The following is a 6,372-nucleotide window of genomic DNA, read 5'->3' as shown; positions in this document are numbered from 1 at the left end:
GTGTGTGAGCAGAAGAACCAGCCCAGCTGACAATAGGGAGAGGAATGACCTCAACCCAGGGTAAAGCCCACCATTTATTGAAGATAAAAGTATTTAACTGCTTCAATCAATCCCTTCAGGCAAAGGTAGTAGGCTTCAATCAAGGTCACAGAAACTGGAGAGAAAGTAACCAGCACCTCCTACTGGCCAGTTGGAGAAATTGCACTCAGTGAGTAAAGCCTCTAGGGATCCCAACACCAAACCTCTGTGTACCAGCCCCTCCCCAACTCAAGGTCTTAGCACAATGAAGAAAGGTCAGTGGAATCCATAGAAAAATTCTTGGAAGGAAAGGACCCTAACTCAGAGAGACCTAGAAGCTCTGAGGAGAACATCATCTGGTCTCCAGCACAGAAGGACTTCCTTGAAGAAATAAGGAAGGAGTTTAAAACTCAATTGCAAAATTTGGAAAAAGAAACCCAAGAAAAGATTAACACCTTGCAACAAGAAAACAAATCATTGGAAAATACAATTGGACAAATACAATGAGAATAAATCTCTTAGATCTTCAACTGGACAAATATAAAATGAGAATTAAATCTCTCAAATCCACAATTGGACGAAAACAAAATGACAATAATTCTCTCAAATCCTCAATTGGGCAAATGCAAAAAGAAAATCATTCTCTCAAAATCCTCAATTGGTCAAATGGAAAGCTCTTTCAAAAGTAAAATTGATCAAGTGGAAAAGGAGTTGGAAAAAAGGCAAATGAACAAAACTCCTCCCTAAAAAAAAGAATGCAGTGTGCAGAAACTTATGACCTCAAGAGACAGCAAGAGCCTGGTAAACTAAATAAAAAAAATAGAAAACATAAAAGAAAATGTAATATACATCATTAGCAAAATGACTGACCTTGAGAATAGATCGAGTAGGGGTAACCTGAGAATTATTGGACTTCCTGAAAACATTGAAGAGAAAAAAAAGCCTGGATTTCATATTACAGGACTTAGTGGTGGAAAACTGCCCTGATATCATGGAAACAGAGGGCAAAGTAGTTGTTGAAAGAATATATTGATCCCCTTCAGAAATAGATACTAAAAGGATAACACCAATCCTGAAAGCAGCCATAAGAAAACAATTTAAATACCAAGGAGCCACAGTAAATATTACGCAGGACCTGGTTGCATCAACATTAAAGAATCAAAGGCACTGGAACAAGATATTTTGAAGAGCTATGGAGCTTGGAATGCAGCCACGAATCCACTATCCCGCAAAGCTGAGACTGTTTTTCAAGGAAAAAGATGGGCATTTAATGAAATGGAAGAATTCCAAAATTTCCTGATGCAAAGACCATAGCTAAATAGAAAAATTTGACATCAAACAGGAGGTTTGAGGAGACACATGAAAAGATTAAAAAAAGGGAGGGTGATAAAGAAAAAATGTGCTATCCAATAAGTGGAAACTGGCTATATCCTAATAGGGGGTAAAAAGATTCTCATAACATTTGAGAATTGTAACTCTAACAGAGAGAATATATCTATCCAGAAGCGATGGACATTCATGACCTATCCATGAGACAGCTATCCAATGGCATGAAACTGGCTATAACCCCATTTGGGAGAAAGACACTAATAACTCAAGAATTTTAACACTATTTGATAGAATGTAATTAGCTATAAGTGATGGATACTCAGAATTTTCTGTGACTCAGATAGAATGATTTGGAAAACATTACCTCCTTAAAAAAGGGGACAGGAAGGAGATGGGAGGAGGGAAGGGATTGAGTGGGGTAAATCTTATTACACTAAGAGGTACAAAATGCCTGTTGTAATAGAGGGGAAGAAAGGAGGAGGTGAGAAACACCTGAATCTTCTTCTCATCACACATGGCTTAAAGTCAATATACACACAAACTCAGTTAACTTAGAAAACATCTAACCTTTCAAGTATGAAAAGGGGAAAAGGGGAGGGGGGGACAATGAAAGGGGGAGGAGAAAAAGGGAACTAACAAAAGGAAGGAAGGGAAGAGGGAAAAAGGGAAAGGGGAAAGAAAGGGGAGGGGTGGATATAGTAGCAAAAACACACTGAAAGGGGTGGTATTCAAAAAGAAAATACTCAGGAATATGGATAAAGGGGAGAAGGGGAAAATGCAAACAGAGGGAAGATAGCATGGAGGGCAATAAAGAATTAAAAATCATAACATTGAATGTGAATGAGATGAAGTCTCCCTTAAAATGTAAGTGAATAGCAGAATGGATTTTAAACCAGAATCCTACAATATGCTGCTTACTCATTTGGAGCAGAGAGATACATATAGCAGGGGTAGCAATTCTTAACTTAGATAAAGAAGCTGCAAAAATAGATATTGTTAAAAGAGATATGGAAGGAAATTTTATCGTCCTAAAAGGTACCATAGACAAAAAAGTTATTTCAATACTGAATATATATTCACTCAGTGGGATAGTATCCAAATTCTTAGAGGAGAAGCTGAAAGAACTACAGGAAGACATAACAAGCAAAACTCTACTAGTGGGAAACCTCAACCTCCCACTCTCAGATCTGGATAAATCAAATCATAAAATAAACAAGAAAGAAGTTAAAGAGGTAAATAGATTGTTACAAAAACTAGATGTGGTAGACTGATGGAGGAAACTGAATGGGGAAAGAAAGGAATATACCTGTTTTTCTGCAGTACATGGCACTTATACAAAATTTGCCCATGTACTAGGACATAAAAATCTAATGATCAACTGCAGAAAGGCAGAAATAATGAATACACCTTTCTCAGATCACAATGCAAGAAAATTCATATACAATATTGGGGCAAGGAGATATAGACCCAGAACAAATTGGAAACTGAATATTCTCATTTATAGAATGAATGGACCACAAACAATTTATAGAAAGAATTAATCATTTTATCCTAAATAATGACAATAATGAAACAATATACCAAAATCTATGAGATTCATTCAAAGCACCTTTCAGGGAATATATTATATCTTTAAATGATTATATGAATAAATTAGGGAAAGAAGAAATCAAGGAACTAAATATGCAACTAAAAAATTTAGAGAAAGAACAAATTAAAAATCCCCAATTAAATACCAAATTACAAATTCTAAAAATTAAAGGAGAAATTAATAAAAGTAAAAGCAAAAAACTATTGAAATAATAAATAAAACCAAAAGTTGGTTTTATGAAAAAAAACAATAAAATTGATAAACATCTGGAAAACTGATTTAAAAAAAGAAAGAAGAAAACCAAATTGCTAGCATCAAAAATGAAAAAAGTGAACTCACCACCAATGAGGAGAAAATTAAAGTAATAATTTGAAATTATTTTGCCAAACTGTATACCAATAAATTTTACAATCTAAGTTAAATGGATGAATATATACAAAAATATAAGTTGCCCTGTTTAAATGAAGAGGAGATTAATTACCTAAACAACCCTAAAGCAGAATAAAGAAATTCAACAAGCCATTATTGAACTCCCTAAGAAAAAATCTCCAGGGCCTGCTGGATTTACAAGTGAATTCTACTAAACACTTAAGGAATAATTGTTTCCAATTCTATATAAACTCTTTGGGAAAATAGGGAAAGATGGAACTCTGCCTAACTCTTTCTATAAAACCAATATGGTGCTGATACCTAAACAAGGAAAAGTTAAAACAGAGAAAGAAAATTACAGACCTATCTCCCTGATGAATTTAGACACAAAAATCTTAAATAATCCCTTAGCAAAATGATTTCAGCAAGTTATCACTGGCATAATACATTGTGTTCAAGTTGCATTTATCCCAGGAATACAGGGTTATGCAATATTAGGAAAACTGTTAGCATAATCAATTATATCAACAACAAACCTATCAGAAATTATATGATCTTATCAAAAGATGCTGAAAAGTGCTTTTGAGAAAATACAGCTCCCATTTCTATTAGAAACACTAAAGAGTGTAGGAATAAATGGACTGTTCCTTATAATAATTAGCAGTATTTATCTGAAACCATCAACAAGCATCATATTCAATGGGGAGAGGCTAGAGGCATTTCAAGTAAGATCAGGGGTGAAACAAGTATGCTCATAATCACCATTATTATTGAATATCTTGTGAGAAATCATAGCTTCAGAAATTAAAGGAAAGAAATTGAAGGAATTAGAACTGGAAAGGAAGAGACAAAACTCTCACTCTTTGCAGATGATATGATGGTATGCCCAGAGAATCCCAAGAAATCATCCAAAAAAACACTGGAAACAATTAGCAACTTTAGCAAAGTTACAGGATATAAAATGTATCATCATGAATCCTAAACTTTTCTATATATGTCTAGCAAGATACAGCAGGAAGAGCTAGAAAGAGAAATACCATTCAAAGTAACCTCAGACAATATAAAATACGTGGGAGTCTATTTGCCAAGACAGACTCAGAAACTTTTGAAAACAATTATAAACCACTTCTCACACAAATTAATTCAGATTTAAATAACTGGACAAACATCAACTGCTCATGGATCAGTACAGCTAATATAATAACAATGACAATTCCACCAAAACTAAACTACCTGTTTACTGCCCTACTAATCAAAATTCCAAAAAATTACTTTAATGAGTTTCAAAATGTTTTAAGTAAATTCATATGGAGAAATAAAAAGTCAAGAATTTCCAGGGAATCAATGAAAAAAGTGCAAAAGAACATCTTAGCTCTAACTGATCTAAAATTATATTATAAAGCATCAGTCATCAAAACTGTTTGGTATTGGCTAAGAAATACAGAGGTGGACCAGTAGAATAGACTAGGTGCAATAGCAGGAGAAGATTATATTAGTCTGCTGTTTGATAAAACCAAAGAGTGCAGATATTGGGATAAAAACTCTCTGTTTGATTAAAACTGGTGGGAATATTGGAAGTAAGTATGGAAGAGACTTAGATTAGACCAACACCTCACACCATTTAGCAAGATTAGATCCTAATGGATAAAGGATTTAGACATAAAAACAATACTATAAACTAATTAGAAGAACAAGGACTAGTTTACCTGTCAGATCTATGGAAAGCAGATCAGCTTATGACTAAGGAAGAGATGGATAACATCAACAAAAATAAACTAGATAATTTCGATTACATTAACTTAAAAAGGTTTTGCACAGATAAAACCAATGTAACCAAGATCAAAAGAAATGTAGTAAATTGGGAAACAATCTTTACAATTAATGATTCTGACAAAGGACTAATTTCTAAAATATACAGAGAACTGAGTCATATTTTTTTTTAAAAAAAGCCATTCCTCAGTTGACAAATGGTCAAAGGATATTCAAAGGCAATTTACAGATTATGAGATCAAAGCAATCTATATCCATATGAAAAAATGCTCTAAATCATTAATTATTAGAGAAATGCAAATTAAAGCTTCTCTGAGGTACCACCTCATAACATGGTCATTGTTGTATGGGTTGTGGGAAATCTGGGACACCATTACATTGTTGGTGGAGCTGTGAATTCATCCAAACTTTCTGGAGGGACATTTGCAATTACATCCAAAGGGCAATAAAACTGAGCATACCCTTTGATCCAGCAATACCCCTACTGGGTCTATACCCTGAAGAGATGATGAAAAAAAGGTAAAAACAACACTTTTAAAAATATTCTTAGCATCCCTGTTCATGGTGGCAAACAATTGGAAATCAAGTAAATGTCTTTCAATTGGGGAATGGCTTAGCAAATTGTGGTATATGTGTGTCATGGAACACTATTGTTCTGTTAGAAACCAGGAGGGATGGGGAATTCAGGGAAGTCTGGAGGGATTTACATGAACTGATGCTGAGTGAGATGAGCAGAACCAGAAACACACTGTCCACCCTAACATCAACATGAGGGTGATGATCAACCTTGATGGATTTGCTCATTCCATTAGTGGAACAATCAGGGACAATTTTGGCCTGTCTGCAGTGGAGAACACCATTTATATCCAGATAAAGGACCATGGCATTTAAAGAAAGTTCAAGGACTATTCCCTTTAATTTAGAAAAAATAAAACTTATATGTTATTATCTGATCTTGTTATTTTTTATACTTTTTGTTTGGATCAATGTACAACATGGAATCAAAGTAAAGACTGACAAATTACTTTCTGTGGGGGGGGGAAGTAAGATTGGGGGAAAATCGTAAAACTCAAATAAAATCTTTAATAACAATTAAAAAGAATTGTCACTTTTATTATATTAGTACCACCTAATCATGATCAATTGACTTTTTTCAGTTATTTAGATCTGAAGTTTTTTGGGTGAGGAGAGTTTTTAATTGTGTTCATACACTTTCTGGGTTCATCTTGGGAGGTAGATTCCCAAGTACTTAATGTTATCTACAATTATTTAAATTGAATTTTTCTATGTCTTGT

Source organism: Macrotis lagotis, chromosome 4 (genome assembly GCF_037893015.1).
Source record: "Macrotis lagotis isolate mMagLag1 chromosome 4, bilby.v1.9.chrom.fasta, whole genome shotgun sequence".
Classification (NCBI taxonomy): Eukaryota; Metazoa; Chordata; class Mammalia; order Peramelemorphia; family Peramelidae; genus Macrotis; species Macrotis lagotis.
Note: the sequence above shows the minus strand (reverse complement) of the source record.